The 19,545-nt window shown below is 42.2% G+C and overlaps 1 protein-coding gene and 1 long non-coding RNA gene across 5 annotated transcripts in view; one reads left to right on the forward strand and one right to left on the reverse strand.

The window, feature by feature from the left end:
- The window catches only part of PCDH9 (protocadherin 9), a 904,042-nt gene that overhangs the window by 514,932 nt on the left and 369,565 nt on the right, over nucleotides 1–19,545 (reverse strand). The gene's annotated exons all lie outside the window — the stretch shown is intronic.
- Nucleotides 6,845–18,693, forward strand: LOC115653289. The gene is made up of 3 exons (XR_004000900.1): nucleotides 6,845–6,965; nucleotides 8,721–8,727; nucleotides 18,683–18,693. It is a non-coding gene; the product is annotated as an uncharacterized LOC115653289 (long non-coding RNA).

Consider the following 19,545-nt stretch of genomic DNA (forward strand, 5'->3'; position numbering starts at 1 on the left):
CTCTTAAAGAAATGAAATGGCCTTCAGTTGACTTAACAGTGTTCTGCTCTATAAAACTGAAGTTTATCCTAAGGTGAAAACAGAGGACGTGAAATAAAAGCAAACTGTATTTGCATCATTTCAGGTTCTTTTAAAGAGATGACAAGTACCAAGATGAGATAGTGCCAAGCTGAATTAAAGGGTGTGAAAACCAGCTAGTTCTATCATCCTACACTAATCCTGACTTACCAGCATTTGATTTGTATCAGTGAGTATAACAATATAATGTAATTAGTAATGGTAATATTACTGCAAATAGTATAAACAGCATTGCTCCACCACCTTTAAATGAGTTTTGTAAGCATGTTAATAATATACCATCAAACAGCAATACAAATCCTTGACAGCCACATGAACAGAGATTGTGCATGTCTAAGCAATTTTCTCATACATAGGTTTTCTTTAGAAAACATGTTGTCAGTATTCCATTAGCTCAAATGGGAGTGCATACACAAAAGCAGCTCTGCTAAAGAAGTTTGATTGCTAGCCAAGAAAGCATCTGTTCAATAGCCTGTGTTTACCGCTTACTGGGATGGGGTTATAGGTGTTACTATGGCCAGAGAATTTCTGCTTTAAAGAAATCCTGCTGTTCGGTGAACACATTTCTCATCCCCGTGATAAGCGCAAAAACTTCCCTTGGACAATATTTACACACAACCTGCTCAATGTGACAGGCGCTTCTTTGCTGTCGGTCATGTTTCAGCCATGGTGCTTGTGTGTATATATTATTGTATATTGTATATATTATGCATTCACACTTACACACACACACCCCCTAGTAAGGGCCTGATCTAAAGCCCACTGAAGTCAACATGAGTCTTTCCACTAATTTCCTGGGGACTTAAATCAGGCCCTAAATGTGAAACACTCAAACAGAAAAACAATGTATTCATATTGTTTTGCTATATTTCCTAGCAATGAATTCAAATATAGGGCTCCAAATTCTACAAGTGCTGCATTATAGGCAGAGCTGGAAACACCACCTATACTTAAGGTTTCCTAACATTTTATATATTAGAAGCATTCTGGATGCCTTAGCATGCAGTCCATGAAAATCATATACATGCAGCTTTAGCATTCATATACATGGCTGAAAAATATTGTTCATCACACCCATATTTTTATTAAAGGAATTTTAGGGCCCAACCTTTAACTCATGTGAATAGTCTTTACATGAATAATCACATAAATATCAAGGGACTATTCATTCACATAACTAAGGATTTGCAGGATGGGCCCTGAAGTTTTGTTACAACAAAGTATTGGACGTTCATTGACCAAAGCTATTTTCCAATTTGTCTGTCAGTGAGCCAGATTTATTCCATTTTAATTACGTAAAAACTATGTGCTAAATATGGCATACAGTGTGGGTATAGGTAGCTCACTAGCCTTACCACTGTGCAGTAGCTATGTTATTATGATGAAGACATGTTAGTGTTTGTGGACCCAGGTTAAACTGATTTTTAAAGATAAATTATTTTCATTCCCCTCCACCAGTCTGACTCAAGTGTAGAGAGAGTTAATGGGTTTGGGGGAACATTAGCCTTAACTTAGAGAGAGAGAGAAAGAGAAAGAGAGAGTGTATGTACATATATTATATAAAAACAGCATTCAAAAGTTAGAAAGTATGAAAATTGAGGTAACCTCTGCCTCATTCAAACATTTGCAGATTTTCACAAGGACCAGTAGTGCCTACAGACACACACACGCTAAGCATGGTGCATACCACTGGGAGTGGCACCATGCCAAGGCATCAGAGTTGGGACATCCCATTGGCAGCGGTGAGGAGGATCAGTGCTGGCTGCCCCACCGCCCACTCAGATTTGGCCCCACAGGTCTGCATACCAGGTCGGAATGCCTCTTACTTAATTTTGTCCCTAACATTCACCTGACACAATGTTGGGGCTGTAAGGCCAAGCCTCAGTAGCAGTACTCCCCCTCCCTGCATATCAGATTGATATGCCACTCAATTTTGACTCCACTGCCCCATCATCATGACCGAGAGGCCATGGGGAACAATTTGAGTGGGGAGAGGGGCAGACAGCTTCTGCACCAGGCCTCCTCCCAGGAACCTGCCCAGTCTTACTCTGCTTCCAGCAACCTGTGTCCCCTCTGTTCTGTTTGCAAGATATTCTTACTGACAGTCTCAAGACTGACAATCAAGGTCTCTTACAAGGAAGCCAGTCAGGAGAGGGGCAGCAGGAGTCCTGGGGCAGACCACGACAACAAGGTAGCACCGCTGCCACCCTTATGCCAGAGCATGGAAACAAGAGAACTTCTCAATAAAATGTCTGTACACATTTTATTTTTAACGTGGGGAAAAAATAGTTTTCCCCACAACCCCATTCTTGGAAACAACTGAAACAATTTAAATGAAATTTTCCCAAATACATGTCAGCCTGAGGCAGGCACTCATCATGGAAAATTTCAGCACAAATGGTGAAAGCTTGGTAAAGTTATAAGTAACTGTAAATGTAGTTTTATAATGTCAGGCAACCTTAACTATAGATTTCGCTCTCTCTCTCTCTCTCTCTGACACAGGCACACACCTACCCCCCCAAGTATTTTCATTTGATTCATGATGCAGAGCTAAAGGAGTGCATATTTCCAGTACCAATATGACAGCACATACTTTCTTGAATGGCATTTTATTATGATCAGAACATGAAGATCTTACTGTCAGTCTTCAAGTTTACATTATTTGTTCACTACTGGATTGGGAAGACAGATGTAGGTCTCTTTTAGTGTATAATCAATGTCAGGAAACATCCATTTCAGAAAACTTCTAGGAGGAGATATAAGAATCCAAGAGTTGTGAAAAGCTCTTTGAAAAGCTTGTAGATTTAAGGCTCAACAATTGCAGGTGAACTCACAAGTCTAAGACCAATTTGTCATAAACAGATAGCTAAGGGTTAACGTCTCTTTCACCTGGAAATAAGTATCTGAAGCACCTGACGAGAGGACCAATCAGGAAACAGGATTTTTTCAACTCTGGGTGGAGGGAAGTTTGTGTGTGAGTCCTTTATTCTTGGTCTTCTGTCTGACTCTCTCTCGGCTATGAGGGGATTTCTATTTCCTGCTTTCTAATCTTCTGTTTCCAAGTTGTGAGGACAGAGATCATAAAAACAATAAGGGTTATTGTTTTTTCTTTTGTATTTACATGTCTATAGTTGCTGGAGTGCTTTGAATTGTATTCTTTTTGAATAAGGCTGTTTATTCATATTTCTTTTAAATCAATTGACCTTGTATTTGTCACCTTAATACAGAGAAACCATTTTTATGTATTTTTCTTTCTTTTTATATAAATCTTTCTTTTAAGACCTGTTGGAGTTTTTCTTTAGTGGGGGACTCCAGGGAATTGAGTCTGTGCTCACTAGGGAATTGGTGGGAGGAAGAAGTCAGGGGGAAATCTCTGTGTGTTAGATTTACTAGCCTGACTTTGCATTCCCTCTGGGTGAAGAGGGAAGTGCTTGTGTTTCCAGGACTGGAAATAGAGAGGGTGGACTCCCTCTGTTTAGATTCACGGAGTTTGCTTCTGTGTATCTCTCCAGGAACACCTGGAGGGGGGGAAGGGAAAAGGTTTATTTCCCTTTGTTGTGAGACTCAAGGGATTTGGGTCTTGGGGTCCCCAGGGAAGGTTTTTGGGGGGACCAGAGTGCCCCAAAACACTCTAATTTTTGGGTGGTGGCAGCTTTACCAGGTCCAAGCTGGTAACTAAGCTTGGAGGTTTTCATGCTAACCCCCATATTTTGGACGCTAAGGTCCAAATCTGGGACTAGGTTTAGGACACAATTTTCAGGTGAAAAGCTCTTGAAAGCTGAGCTCTCAAGCTGTTTGAATGTCTGGACAGAGTTCTACTTTTATTTGTTTTCTGCAGTGCATGTGAAAGATGAACTTTTAGGCTAAACTGCTGTCTAAGAAATAAGCTGTGATGATACAAGCACAACAAATTCCCACAGCGTCTGTTTTCGCACCAGAGAGACTGAACAGAACGATAGTAAGAAATAATTCTGGTGCCCTAACCCTCCAGACAAGAACACACACTGAAACATATTCATTTAAAATATGAAATGCTATTCTTTTAACTTTTGTTCCCCCTTGTCTTCTCCAGCTCTACTTGTGACATTGCCTTCTTACTTAGGGATAACCACAATGAAATTAATGGGAGTTCTGGGAGAGTAATGAGTAAGGGACAGTTAGATAGGACCCATAGTGTGTGAGCAAAAGAAACAACATTTATTTTTATGTAACAGCTTACATTTGTACAGGATTTTACAGGAATCTAAAAAAGACTATCCCTAACTTTAACAATTCAGAATCTAAGGCCAAGCTAAGGCTGGCTTGTTACTTCAAAGGCAGCTACATACTGACACAAAAAGATGTGTTTGTTTAGGGTAGGTGCTGCTTTTGTCCCATCCCACTGCTCACTTCCTCAGTCAATGAGGTGGATGCAGTATGGGGACAACTGGGTATGGCTGTTGATGGGAGTTAAAGGTTTGGCAAGAGCTACTTCTCACAGCACAAAGTCCAATGCCTCTGTAGCCTTCATGACTTACATAACCATAATGCTTTAAGCAAGCATTCTTGGGCAGGAGGCTACATTCTTCTGTTGTCAGTACTTTCTCTGTTGATGCATAACAGAGATATATGAACAGTCATCTGGGGTCAACCAATTGGGCCATCTTGCCAAGTATCTTGTCTTCTGACAGTAGCAGATGCTTCAAGGGGAAGGAACAGAGCAGGACAGTTTCACATGATCCAGCCCCTGCTGTCTAGTCCCAGCTTCTGGCTGTTGGAGAGTTAGGGACACCCAGAGAATGGTGTTGTGTCCCTGACTATCTTGGCTTAAAGACATTGATGAACCTATCCTCCACGAACTGATCTAATTCTTTATTGAATCCAGTTATAGTTTTGGCTTTCACAACATTCCCTAGCAATGAATTCCACATGTTCACTGGGTATTGTGTGAAGTACTTACTTATGTTTGTTTTAACCTTGCTGCTTATTAATTTCATTGGGTGACTCCTGGTTCTAGTTTTATGTGAAAAGTTGCACTTCCCTAATCACTTTCTCCATACCTTTCATGATTTTTATACATTTCTATCAAATCCCCCCCCCCAGATTAACAAAAGAGATGACTCTCCTTCTAGGGAAGCTGTTCCACTCATTTTCATTGCACTTCTCTGTACCTTTTCCAATTTTAATAGACCAGAACTGCACACAGCATTCAAGGTGTAGGCATATCATGGATTTATACAGTGGCATTATGATATGATTTGAAATGTGGGAACTGAGAATAGGATGCAGATTAGAGATAATCCAGGCATGGCCCAAATTCTAAATTACTTTGCCTCTGTTTTTAATGAGGGTAAGGAAGATCTTAGGGATAGTGGCAGGTTGGCTAATGGAAATGAGGATGTTTAAGTAGAAATTACAACATCTGAAGTGGAAGTCAAACTCAAATAGTTTAATGGGACCAAATCGGGGCACCTGGATCATCTCCATCCAAGAATATTAAAGGAACTGGCACATGAAATTGCAAGTCTAATAGCAAGAATTTTTAATGAATCTGTAAACTCAGGGGTCAGACCCTATGAATGGAGAATTGCTAATACAGTGCCTATTTTTCAGAAAGGGAAAAAAGTGATCCAGGAAAATAGAGGCTCGTTAGTTTGACTTAAATTGTATGCAAGGTCTTAGAAATTTTTTTGAAAAAAATCATTAAGGATATAGAGGTGAACAGAAATTGGGATAAAACAAAACACAGTTTAACAAAAGGTAGATCGTTCCAGACCAGCCTCATGCCTTTCTTTGAGAAGATAAATTATTTTTTAGACAAAGGAAATACAGTAGGCATAGGCATTGACTTCCTTATTTCCTTAGGGGTGCTCGACCCCCTGCTCCATCCCAGGCTCCACCCCACTCCATCCCTTCACACAAGGGCCCATCCCTACCATGCCTCTTCCCACTCTGCCCCCTCCCCCAAGTATGCCCCACCCTTGCTCCACCCCTCCCTCCAGCACCTCTTGCCCACTGCTGAACAACTGGTTCCTGGTGGGCAGTAGGTGCCAGGATCAGGAGGGGAAGGAGCTGATTTGCAGGGCTTGCCAGTGGGTGCAAGCATCGGCTATATTGTGGGGGTGGGGGGTACTCCATCCCTGGAGCACCCACAGAGTCAGCGCCCATGGCAGTAGGTCTAATTTATTTGGATTTCATTATGGCACTTGCTATAGGAAATTATTCGTTAAATTGGAGAAGATCAGAATTTAATATGAGAATTCATATAAGAATATGAAAATATGAAAATAAGGAACTGGCTAAAAGGGAGACTTCAACAGGTCATACTGAAATGTTAACTGTGAGGCTGGAGGAAGGTTACTAGTGAAGTTCTAGTGGATCAGTCTTGGGACCAATCTTATTTAACATTTTCATTAATAACTGTGGCACAAGAAGTTGGAGTGTGCTAATAAATGTGTGGATGACACAAAGTTGGAGATATTGCCAATACCAGGGAGGAATGAAATATTCTACAAGAAGATGTGGATGACCTTAAAAACAGGAGTAATAGAAATGAAATGAAATTTAATAGTGAAAAGTGCAAAGGCCTGCACTGAGGGACTAACAAGAAGAACTTTTGCTAGAAGCTGGGGACATATCAGTTCGAAGTGACAGAGGAGAAGAAAGACCTGATCAGCCACAGGACTCCTATAAGCCACTAATGTGATGCAGCCATGAAAAAGGCTAATGCAATCCTAGGATGCATCAGGCAAGATGATATTTCCATTAATGATAGTGTTATTATACAAGGCACTGGTAAGACCTCATCTGGAATGCTGTGTGTAATTCTTGTCTGCCTTATTTAAGAAGGGTGAATTCACACTGGAACAGGTGCGGAGAAGAACTAGTAGAATGATCAGAAGAATGGAGTACCTACATTTGAGAGGAGACTTAAGAAGTTTGGCTTATTTACCCTAACCAAATGAAGGCTGAGGGGAGATATGATTGCTCTCTATAAATTCATCACAGGGATATTAGTAATATAATTTAAACACCAATGTTGGCACAAGAACAGAGATATAAACTGGCCATCAACAAGTTTAGGCTTTAAATTAGACAAAGGTTTCTAACGATCAGAGGAGTGAAGTTCTGAAACAGCATTCCAAGAGGCCTAGTGGGGGCAAAAAACCTCACAGGTTTAGAGACTGAATTTGATTAGTTTATGGAGGAGATGGTATGATGAGTTTGCCTACAATGGCATGTGACCCATCTGCAACTGCTCATAGCCAGTATCTCCAGTGACTCGTGATGGGACACTAGATGGGCCGAACTTCCAGTTACTACAGAGAATTACTTCCCAGGGGTCTGCGTGGTAGGTCTCATTGACACGCTCGGGGTGTAAATGATTGCCATATTTCAAGTACATAAAAGGTTGTTACAAAGAGGAGGGAGGAAAAAAATGTTCTTCTTAACCTCTGAGGACAGGACAAGAAGCAATGGGCTTAAATTGCAGCAAGGGAAGCTTAGGTTGAACATTAGGAAAAAACTTCCTAACTGGCAGAGGGGTTAAGCACTGGAATAAATTGCATAGGGAGGTTGTGGAATCTGCATCATTGGGGATTTTTAAGAGCAGGTTGGACAAATACCTGTCCGGGATGGTCTAGATAATACTTATTCCTGCTCTGAGTGTAGGGGACTGGACTAGATGACCTCTCAAGGTTTCCTTCCAGTTCTATGATTCCATGATTTGGGGTCAGGAAGGAATTTTCCTCACGTCAGACTGGCAGAAATGCTGTTTTTTGTTGTTGGTTTGTTTGCTTTCTTCTGCAGCCTGGGGCACTGATCACTTGCTGGTTTAAACTAGAGTAAAGAGTAGATTCTCTGTAACTTGAAGTCTTTAAATCCTAAACTGAGAACTTCAGTAACTGAGTCGGAGGTTATGAGTCTATTATAGGACTGGATGGGTGATATTCTGTCGCCTGCAACATGGGTTTCTACAGGTATGTTAGCAACAAAGAGGTCAAGGAAAGCATGGGACCCTTACTGAATGAGGGAGGCAAACTAGTGACAGATGATGTGTAAAAATCTGAATTACTCAATCCTTTTTTTTGCCTCGGTCTTCAGAAAAGTTCAGTTCCCAGACTGCTTCTCTGGGCAGCACGGTACGGGGAGAAGGTGAAAACCCAGATTAAGGACTATTTAGAAAAGATGGAAATGCACAAGTCCATGGGGCTGGATGCAATGCATCTGAGAGTGCTGAGGGAGTTGGCTGATGTAATTGCAGAGTCATTGGCCATTATCTTTGAAAACTCGCAGTGATCAGGGGAAGTCCTGGAAAATTGAAAAAAGGCAAGTCTAGTGCCCATTTTTAAAAAAGAAAAGGAGAATCCGGAGAACTACAGCCTCACCTCACTCCCTGGAAAACTCATGAAGCAGATACTCAAGGAATCCATTTTGAAGCACCTGGAGGAGAGGAAGGTGATCAGGAACAGTGAATATGGATTCACCAAGGGCAAGTCATGCCTGACCAACCTGCTTGCCTTCTACAATGAGATAACTGGCTCTGTGGATATGGGGAAAACAGTGGATGTGATGTACCTTGAGTTTAGCAAAACTTTACAGTCTCCCACAGTATTCTTGCCAGCAAGTTAAAGTAGTAAGGGTTGGATGAATAAGGTGGATAGAAAGCTGGTGAGATCATAGGGCTCAACAGGTAGTAATCAACAGCTCAATGTCTAGTTGGCATCTGGTATCAAGCGGAGTGTTCCAGGAGTTGGTCTTGGGGCCAGTTTTGTTCAACATCTTCATTAATGATCTGGATGATAGGATGGACTGCACCCTCAGCAAGTTTGCAGATGACACTAAGCTGCAGGGAGAAGTAGAGTAGGGATAGGGTCCAGAGTGACACAAACAAATTGTAGGATTGGGCCAAAAGGAATCCCTGGGTTAAAGGGAACTGTGCTTATTTAGTCTGCAGAAGAGAAGAGTGAGGGGGGATTTGATAGCAGCCTTCAGCTACTGAAGGGGAGTTCCAAAGATGGAGCTAACCTGTTCTCAGTGGTAGCAGATGACAGAACAAGGAGCAATAGTCTCAAGTTGCAGTGGGGAAGGTCTAGGCTGGATATTAGGAAACACTATTTCACTAGTAGAGAAGACAAGCACTGCAATGGGTTACCTAGTGGTGATATCTCCATCATTAGAGGTTTTTAAGGCCCAGCTAGACAAAGCCTTGTCTGGGATGATTTAGTTGGAGATTGGTCCTGCTTTGAAGAGGCGGTTAGACTAGATGACATCCTGAGGTCTCTTCCAACCCTAATTTTCTATGATTTTATGCAGGTGGTCAGACTAGATGATCATGATGCTCCTTTCTGGCCTTAAAAAGTCTATGATTTGCCTTAATACACAGGCTAAAATAGTGAAATGGTATTTCATTTTTAAATAAATAGTTTAAATACATAATTAACTTGAAACAAATCATCCTTTTTGTTAGTAAAGAAATACTCAAATTAGAAGAGAAAAATAAATCAATATTGAGGGTTTTGGTTTTCAAGCACATTTCTTTGAATGCCAGCATTACCAGACACTTGCATGACATCTTTCATTTCAATGACAACAAAAATATTATACTAAAAATTACCCTCTCATTTATATACTCCCTCTTTGCATGAAACATCATACAAAGACTATCATCAGGAGTTGGGCTCAGATGCTACTGTTTTATTAATCTTGTTTTGAGTTTAAGCAGCTCTTCATTACTTTAGAGCTTCCGTTAAGAAAATTAGTAATATGATAAGGCTATTGCTTTAACAAACTTCCAACATACTAGTTAAACGAGTTTCATATTATATTGACTTTAGCGTCATATCAGAAAAGCCAATATAATTGGATAGCTGATAATAAAGGCTTCTAACATGTAGAGCTATATTAACTCTGAAACTCAGTACTATTTCAGCATTTTGAGAGTGCATCTCAATATCATATGAAAACATTAGCACACTGATGAAATTAGAAATCATTTTATCATATCCATTACTTTTTTCATAGATTTTACAGTAGTAAAAACTACAGAACTGACATCATCTGTGTAAACCCTACAAATCTTGGTTTTATTTATTTCCTCCCTCACATTCTATTGGCAAAGCAAAACAAAATCCAAAAAAAACCAGCCAAACAAAAAAAGCTTCCATCATAAACACATCAAAATAAATCCCTGCCCTTGCATTTAAAAATCAGAAGCAACTAATAAACAGCAGGCATTTGTAGTCACTAAGTCATTTACTGTGTTATTGGATAACAATAAAAAATTAGCCAAAGTTATTTTATTTTAAAAGCAGTACTTTTGCTCCCAAAGAATCACATGCAAAGAAAATTCTTTTAAAAATTGTATTTTAGATATGCATTTTGTCTGTTTTAGCACTGTTTGGTACTTTCCCAGGCACAAACAATATTAAATTTGTCTTTTTGCATTGACTCCCTGCCCCCAAAGAGCATCATCAGTATGCATCATCTAGTGATGTCACAACATTTAGCAAAGACCTAACACTCTATAATAGTTTAGGAGTACTTGCGGCACCTTAGAGACTAACAAATTTATTTGAGCATAAGCTTTCATGGGCTACAACCCACTTCTTCAGATGCATAGAATGGAACATAGAGTAAGGAGATATAAATACATAGAGAACATGAAAAGGTAGAAGTAGCCATATCAACTCTAAGAGGCTAATTCATTAAGATGAGCAATTATCAGCAAGAGGAGGGAAAAAAAAAAACCTTATGTAGCGATAATCAAGATGGCCCATTTCAGAGAGCTGACAAGAGCTGTACTTAACATGGGGAAATAGATTCAATCTGTGTAATGACTCTGTCATTCCCAGTCTCTATTCAAGCTCTATTCTCTATTTACTTCAGGTTGGGGCGCTGTCTGTAAGCAAGGACTGGTCTGTCTCCCAAGATCTGGCCCAACAAAAAAAAAAACAACAGAACACCACTAGCCATCACCTTCACCCCCCAACTAAAAACTCTCCAGCACATCAAAGATCTACAACCTAGCCTGAAAGATGATCCCTCACTCTGACAGATCTTGGGAGTGAAACAGATCCTCGCTTACAGACAGCACCCCAACCTGAAGCAAATACTCACCAGCAACCACACACCACACAAAAAAAACCCACTAACCCAGGAACCTATCCTTGCAACAAAGCCCGGTGCCAACTCTGTCCACATATCTATTCAAGTGACAGCACCATAGGACCTAATCACAGCAGCCATGCCATCAGGGGCTCATCCACCTGCACATCTACCAACGTGATATATGCCATCATGTGCCAGTAATGCCCCTCTGCTATGTACATTGGCCAAACTGGACAGTCTCTACGCAAAAGAATAAATGGACACAAATCTGACATCAAGAATCATAACATTCAAAAACCAGTAGGAGAACACTTTAACATCTCTGGTTACTCAGTAACAGACTTAAAGGTGGCAATTTTGCAACAGAAAAGCTTCAAAAAAACAGACTCCAATGAGAAACTGCTGAACTTGAATTAATATGCAAACATAGGCTTGAATAGAGACTGGGCTGTAGCCAGGACCGGCTCCAGCATTTTTACCATCCCAAGCAGGGGACCAAAAAAAAAAAAATGCAATCGGCGGCACTTTGGCAACAGCTCTGCCGCTGCCGCTTCATCCTTCGGCAGCAATTCAGCGGCAGGTCCTTTCCTCCGAGAGGGATTGAGGGATCCACCGTCAAAGAGCTGGACGTGCTGCCCTTCTCCATTGGCCGCCCCAGACACCTGCTTGCTGCGCTGGTGCCTGGAGCCTGCCCTGGCTGTAGCCAATGAAAGCTCATGCTCAAATAAATTTGTTAGTCTCTAAGGTGCCACAAGTACTCCTGTTCTTTTTGCGGATACAGACTAACACGGCTGCTACTCTGAAACCTATAATAGTTTAGAAACTGCTACAGCCCTTGAACAAAAAAGCAAAAAAAACTAAATAGCTCACAAATAATATAAAAAGATAAAGTAAAATGAAACAGAGGAAAACTCTGTTGATCAAATCACCTGAGTTCCTTTTCTTTAAAAAAACACACACAAAAAACACGCTACATTGTCTACATTCTTCTGTGAGGCAAATCAACATGCATATATTTTGAATCAATACCCTACTTCCACTGAAGTCAGTGGCAAAACTCGCACTGGCTTCAAAGAGAAAAAAGATTGAGACATGCACCATTTTTTGTGATAAGTGATAGTTATGGATTGCAGCGTTTTACTTACTGAGATTTATCAGTCACCACTGAAATGAGAACAGGCACTAACTCCACTGAATACAGTCTGTGTTTTGGCAGCCTGTACCGTCAAGAGGAAAGATTATTCTCAATGAATGGTAAAATGGTGATATGAATGGGTGAAAAAATTACACAGCCTTTTCAATATCTGTGGCAGCTAAATGTGATAAATGTAAAGATTTCAGGTCACATCTCTGGCTCCTTTGTGCTACCCTGGGGGTGCCAATCATGGAAAGCTGCTTTAAGCAGCCAGCTGCTGAGACTTTTAGGTTGCATAGCCAGTTTTACACCACCTTCCCACACACCCCAATCTGTTGGCATATAGGCCATTCTGGAGGACAAAGGAGGTTGAACAGAGCATGGTATCCTCCAACGATCCTCACAATATGCAAAGGGCTATGGGGGCTATTACCACCTGATATAATTCAGAACCATCCTGAAGCTGCTATAAGTGGCACCAGGGAAGAAATCTGCACCAGTTATCCCCGAAGGATGAAGAAAATGCAAAAAAGTGGGTTAAAGCCAGTTTACACCCTCCTTTTACCATTGCATCAAGCAAAGTGCTAGCTCTTCTGAGGATCTGGGTAAGAGATTAAAGCACACATTTAGACCATGAACAGTGCTGTGAAAAGAAGAGTCAAAATAGCCTCAAAGCAGCACTCTATGAGTCTTAAGGGTGAAATGTCCACTGCTGAGAAGAAAACACTGAACTTTTATTGTTATGATTATTGTTTAATATTAATTTTCACATTGGCCAATTAGTGGTAGCATAATATCTGTCTAACATAATTGTTACCACTATACACAGAATTTCTATAATTCAGCCTGCTGCTGCTATAAATCATTTAAAAACAAAAGTTTTGTTTTATCCAAACAGTTTCATAATACGTATGGTTTGATATAAATGCTAGAACGAGAATGTGGAAAGTGGGAATATTTTGTAATATTTTTGAGTCCTGTTTGTGCCTCAGTTTCCCCTATGTGCTACATGGTTTTACCCAGTGAATGGAAGGGGACTCTTTGCTCTCTCCGGAGGCTGAGACACACAGGAGTGGGTGTCACCTAGCTGTCTGGGCCTTAATCTTTATATTGATGAACCAGTTGAGAAAACAATGGCAAATCCAATTGCGAGGACACTGACATCTAGCAACCAACTTACCAGAGGGACATGGACTTCCCACCTCTCCTTAGAGAAGCTCAAGTGGAACAATATCCCAGCTCTTTGTCAAATGACAGGAAAGGTATGAGGCGTGGGGATGGAAAGGGGCTCTCACCTCGGTTGTGACAAGTGAAGTCAGATGGAGAGACAGACAGAGTTTGAACCAAGGGGTTCACTACAGCTTGCTGGGCTCTGCGCTAATCAGAATGGACTAAATCCTAATCTTCAGTTGACTAATAAATCCTATTCTGACAGCGCTGTGTGAGTGTCAAGGCAAATGCTGAGTGAGATGCATTAATCTCTGAAGAAAGTACAAGTGTTCATCAGGAGTCTCTGGGCTTGGCTACACTCGAAACTTCAAAGTGCTGCCGTGTGAAGGGGGGGGCAAGAGGGGCAATTTGCCCCAGGCCCCGGGCTCCGCAGGGCCCCCATGAGAGTTTTTAGGGGCCCCTGGAGCGGGGTCCTTCACTCGCTCGGGGGCCCCAGAAAACTCTTGCGGGGCCAGGCCCCGGAGCTTCTTCCGTTCCCGGTCTTCACTGGCGGAGGAGTCCTTCCGCTCCGGGGCGGAAGGACCCCCCGCCATCGCCTTACCGCCAAAGAGGGACCTGCCGCTGAAGTGCAACCCAGTCTTCAGCGGTAATTTGGCGGCGGGGGGCCCTTCCGTTCAGGGATCCGCCGCCGAAGTGCCCCGAAGACCCGTGGCGGGAGCCCCCTGCCACCGAATTACCACCGAAGAGCGGGCTGCACTTCGGCGGCGGGTCCCGCTTTGGCGGTAATTTGCCGGCGGGGTCCCCTGCCGCGGGTCTTGAGGGCACTTCAGTGGCGGGTCCCAGAACGGAAGGGCCCCCCGCCGCTGAACAGGGCCGGCTCTAGACATTTCGCTGCGCAGGGGGCCCCCTGCCGCTTGCCGGTCCCGCGGCTCCAGTGGACCTCCTGCAGGCGTGCCTGCGGATGCTCCAGCAGAGCCGCGGGACCAGCAGACCCTCCGCAGGCACGCCTGCGGGAGGTCCACCGGAGCCGCCTGTTGCCGATGGCCCCAGGCCCCCAGAATCCTCTGGGCGGCCCTGGTGGTCACAGCGCCAGCACTGGGAGAGAGCTCTCCCAGCGCTGCACGTACTCCACCTTCTCATGGGGATTAGCTTGCAGCGCTGGGAGCCGTGCTCCCAGCACTGTTTACACTGGCGCTTTACAGCGCTGTATCTTGCAGCGCTCAGGGGGGTGTTTTTTTCACACCCCTGAATGAGAAAGTTGCAGCCCTGTAAAGCGCCAGTGTAACCAAGGCCTTGTCTCAGTTTGGACTCACTGAATGGAGCTCACAGTGTGAAGCAGGAGTGCTGATGGCTCAGTCTGAGGAGGGAGTGAAGTGTATCCTGGAGAAGGTCTGGCACACTGAAGGGGTTCCTCCTAGAGACTGTTCCAGACTGTTCCCTAGCATAAGTCCTGTGGCTTTGTGACAGAGAGAATACAAAATGACTAGCTAGCATGTAACAAACTGGTGGCTGCACACAGAGAGGCATCATGCATTGTCTTCAAGGATAGATTTTTCAATCTTCAGCATTAAAAGCACAAGCACGTACCACATGAGACAAATGAGGAACTACTGTTACTAACAGATTTTTATTCTCTGCGATCCACCCACCTCAGAGAGGCATGATTCCATACACTTAATATATTGCATTTGCCCCACAGTAGACAAGGCTTATATGAAATATTTGAGGTCTACAAGAGTTGAGGCCCTGATCTGGCAATTTGCCATACTCTCATGGAGCCTCAGTGAGTTCAGTGAGGCTCTGGGCGGATGCAGTGGTGACCCAATATGTACTGAATTGCAGGATCAGGGCCCCAAAACACATTTTGGTTGTCATTTTGTAACCTCAGATCATCACCAAAAGCACATCCCTCACATTAAAGGAGTAACTAGATGAACTATTAGTAAGTTGCATGCTCTTATTTATCACCTGTGGAGGCAAACAGGCTCACACATCTACATTTGTGTTACAATTGCAAAATGCTCATAGTGCAAATTTGCTTGGGTCAGGTTTTGTTACAACCTCAAACCTTAGAACAAATTCCCCTTTGCAATTTTTTTAAACCTATTGGTTGAAGCTGACCTAGCCCTTACTTACTTACTCTTCTGGATTTTTTTCTTTCACAAACTAATACAAGTTACATGATCATCTCCTTTGCAAATGAGCATGCAGAGGAATAGAGGTTGGCTATAGCTGAACTGAAGCAAAGAAGATGCCATTTCCCTTATGCAGTAGGATAAACAAAATGCTTCAGAGAATTTGCCTGCACTGTAATATCTCTTGTTTTTTGTCCTCATCCTTAAACCTGCACAACATCCATCCATTATTGCACTTCATCCTATTAGATCATGATCTGGCTATGGTGACATGCACATTTGTGACTTATGTACTTAATTACTCTGCTCATCATTATATGCAGGAACAATCCTAAAAAAACCCACCTCCTATTGGTACAAAATGAAGCAGACCATCTACTTTGCAGCATAGATCACTGCAAGCCCATCACCCATGCGCTCTTCTCTCTGCACAGGCGTTCTGCTTAATATACAGTTCAGCTAAAGGTTTCTGTCTCTATATTCATCACATTAAACTATTCGAGAAATCTCCTCTCCCACTATTATCTTCTGGAACATCTAAGTTCAACTGAAGCCAGCAAGAGTTAAGAATGACCCCAGACCTCATTACTTTCACAACTAAATGCAAAACTTGACTTAGCTTTCCTTTCACAAGTTTCTTCACATACACACAGGGAGATTCTCACTCACCTGCTCACACAAACCCAAACAAACCTTAGAAACTAATCCATCTGTTTTTCTTACAGGCTGGTAAGGAAGAAAGAAAAAAGGTATATTACTGCTATTTCTATTTTTAAATGGTTGGGAAGTACTCAGACAATACAATACTTGGAGCCATAGAGGTACATGGCTAGATACCCAAGCTACCTTTGCCCCAGTCTCATTTCAGTCAGTCATTTTTTCTCTACTTAGTTTTATCTATTATATTGTCTATAAATATAATGCCAATAAACTGTGAATCTCCTTAACTGCATCTGAAAACAAACAAAAAAAATGTCTTCAGATTATTATTTTTTTGGAAGACCAAATACTACCTCGATCTTTCCCCACTCAACTAAAACAAACAATACAAATGTGATACACAACTCTCAGACTAAGCTGCCTGGAAAGGTAGGTTGTAGGAGTGAGAAGACAACACAGCATCATCATCCTGTCAAGTTAAGCTTGTTATTTAAAAGCCATACACATGAGTGAGTGCCTCAGAGGGTTCCATAAATGCATAAACTTGGCATTTCTGAAATCACTTTTTCAGCTCTGGATAAGGCAGAATCTTTGTGACTCTAGCTCTCAGTTTGTTTCTAAATCCCGTCTCATGCACAGCCGAATAAAGAGGTCTTGTTGCTGTGCGGCTCCAAGGTCCTCAAATTCTTGCAGAGATTTCTTTTGCAAGATTAGAGCTAAATTAAAGCCCATCACTTGATGAGCAGTAGAAGCCTGATCTTACAGTCACTACTGAATAAAATGGCAATTTTTTGTGTTCTGATCTCGTCTTGCTGAAGCAGATCCAGTAATCTCTGCCATATATAATAACATGCCTCAAAGGAGATTTTATTCTCTAAGGCTGTTCTAGGGGGACTGACACCATTTTTAGATGTTACTAAGCCTTCAGATATTCAGTTTTTGAGTCAGTGAATTTTATTAAGGGAGTGCTTGTAGCTGAGAGTTCAGAAGGGTTTTGTGTTAATTTACATTTCAGCCCCATTGGTTGCTAATTCAAAAACATTTGCAGACATCTGTATTGAGCTTTTATGTTGCAGTAAAATTAACAAATTATTTCTCCGATCCTAACCACCTTTCTAGAACACTGTTGGTGTCACTAAGCATAACCCTACGTAACTCGGGAGGGTGGAAGGCCACAAGAGTATGGAGCCTTCCTGGTTTTAGGCCTCAGCAGACAAGAGTCCCTCCATGTTTGAACTTTAATCGACCTAAAAAGGCCAGGTGTAACAGCCGTTATCAGTTGCAACAGTTCTAACTGGTCTAAAGCAGAAATAATGAGGCCTGTGCACCTTTAGCAGAAGGACAAGATAACTTGCAGAAGGAAAACTTACTAACGAGCTGCCGCGGCCAAGATTACTTAATGCACCTGCGCTTACGTAATTGCTACAGGGGGAGGAAGGAGGAGGAGGGAGGGGAAATGGGGGATTGCTAGTCAGTGAGAAAAGTTCTCATGGATATAAAGGAACAGACTGCTTGTTTTAGGTGTGCTTGATCTGAGTCAATCTCCCTGCACCGCTTTAAGATCTCAAATAAACTTGGTTTGCTTCTCCACCCTGGTGTGTTTATTGGCGTGGCACACCAGGCGACGGACCCCCCCGCTGTTGCTTGGCCTCAGGCAGTTATCTGCCGGCAACAACACCACCAACCGGCGTGGCAACAAGACATAATATTGCTTTTAAATAAAATGCTGGGATTTTCAAACTGAATAAGAATGTTGATAGTGCAGGGAACAAATATGAAGCCCATGACTTGCAAACAACTGAAAAGTCACAATCCATCATCTCAAACTCTAGTTACAAAACCCATATGAACAATATTAGCATATAAAAATATTGTTCCCAGAATAATTTTCCATTGGCATCCTGCATCAGTTGTCTCTGCTCCAGTGTGAAAATATGAAAGTGTTCCCCAACTGTTCAGAGGATACAAATGCATTTGGGCTTTGATTAATTGCACACATAACCACAAATGTAAAGCCTCCACAGAGGGAAGTGAGTGGTTTGGACATTTTTCCTCCTATTACAATAATGTATCAGTTTCCACTCTCTGGGAATATGCCAGCAATACTGAAACACATTATAAAATGTCAAAGTGCTGCCAGAAGGGAAACACTCCCATTTTTGGCAAGAAGCCGTTATATTTAATATACTGAAAAATGATGATGATTTTTCAGTGCTAACACTTTCCCCAGTATTCTGCACTGCTAGCAGCTTTTCTCTATGCTTTTGCTGTACACTTGCATATTGATTTCCTATTTCCGTAGTCAATTTATCCTACTCTTTAATGTTCAGTCCCTGTCATGTTGTTTTCAGTCACTAGAGGTCTGGTTTTTTTGCATGAGGTGCCTGTAACATATACTGTACTTGCAACCTTGTAGTTTTATGAAAGATTATTGCTGACAAACTCTCATCCAGCAATTTAACAAAGAATCATTACAAAAACATTCAATAATTATAACAGCAACCCACAGTAAATCAAGCCCAGTACCATGGAGCAGAACCTGTTCAGCTTTTTTCACCACAGATTAGACTTATAACATGAGCTAGTGAGAATATGAAAAGTACATACCACCTATACCCACACACACTTACCGTACATCTGTCTTCACGAATGAGAAGGGCGATGCCTGGTCTATACTACACAGTTAGGTTGAGGTAAGGCAGCTAGAGTGGCACAGCATCTGTCGTCTCTTCATGCAGGAGGGGAAGAAGTCAGTGCAGCTGGACCCCACTTCCCAGGGGCAAGAAGCCCCGGGTGGCTTCCCCTCCTTGACTCCCAGTGGGGAATGGGATGGGCAGCCTGCCCAGGACCCTGGGGGGCAGCCTGGCTACCAGCAGAGAGCTGCCAGCGGAGCTGAGAGCCTGGTCTCTCAGCTCCCCACACTCCCCCTCTCAGCTCCCCACACTGCTTACTCCTGGTGAGGACAAGCACCACTTACCCAAGGATGGCAGTGTGGACATGCACCGCCAAAATTAATTACTGAGGTGGCTGTAATTAGACCTTATAGATTGACTTACATTTCTAGTGTAGACATATCCTGAGAGATTAGTGTCTGCTATAAAACAGATTTTTGAGGCATTGAAAAGGAAGAATTTCATACTTTACAGAATTCATACACTTCCATAAAAGGGTAAACAATGAGTCTTAGGAAAAGGTCAGGGTCTCTAAAGTGAGAAGACACCATAGTCAGGCAATGCCCCTATTAATGAAACCTATAATTTGCTAATGCAAAGCTTTGCA

Source organism: Gopherus evgoodei, chromosome 1 (assembly GCF_007399415.2).
Source record: "Gopherus evgoodei ecotype Sinaloan lineage chromosome 1, rGopEvg1_v1.p, whole genome shotgun sequence".
In the NCBI taxonomy this organism is placed as follows: Eukaryota; Metazoa; Chordata; order Testudines; family Testudinidae; genus Gopherus; species Gopherus evgoodei.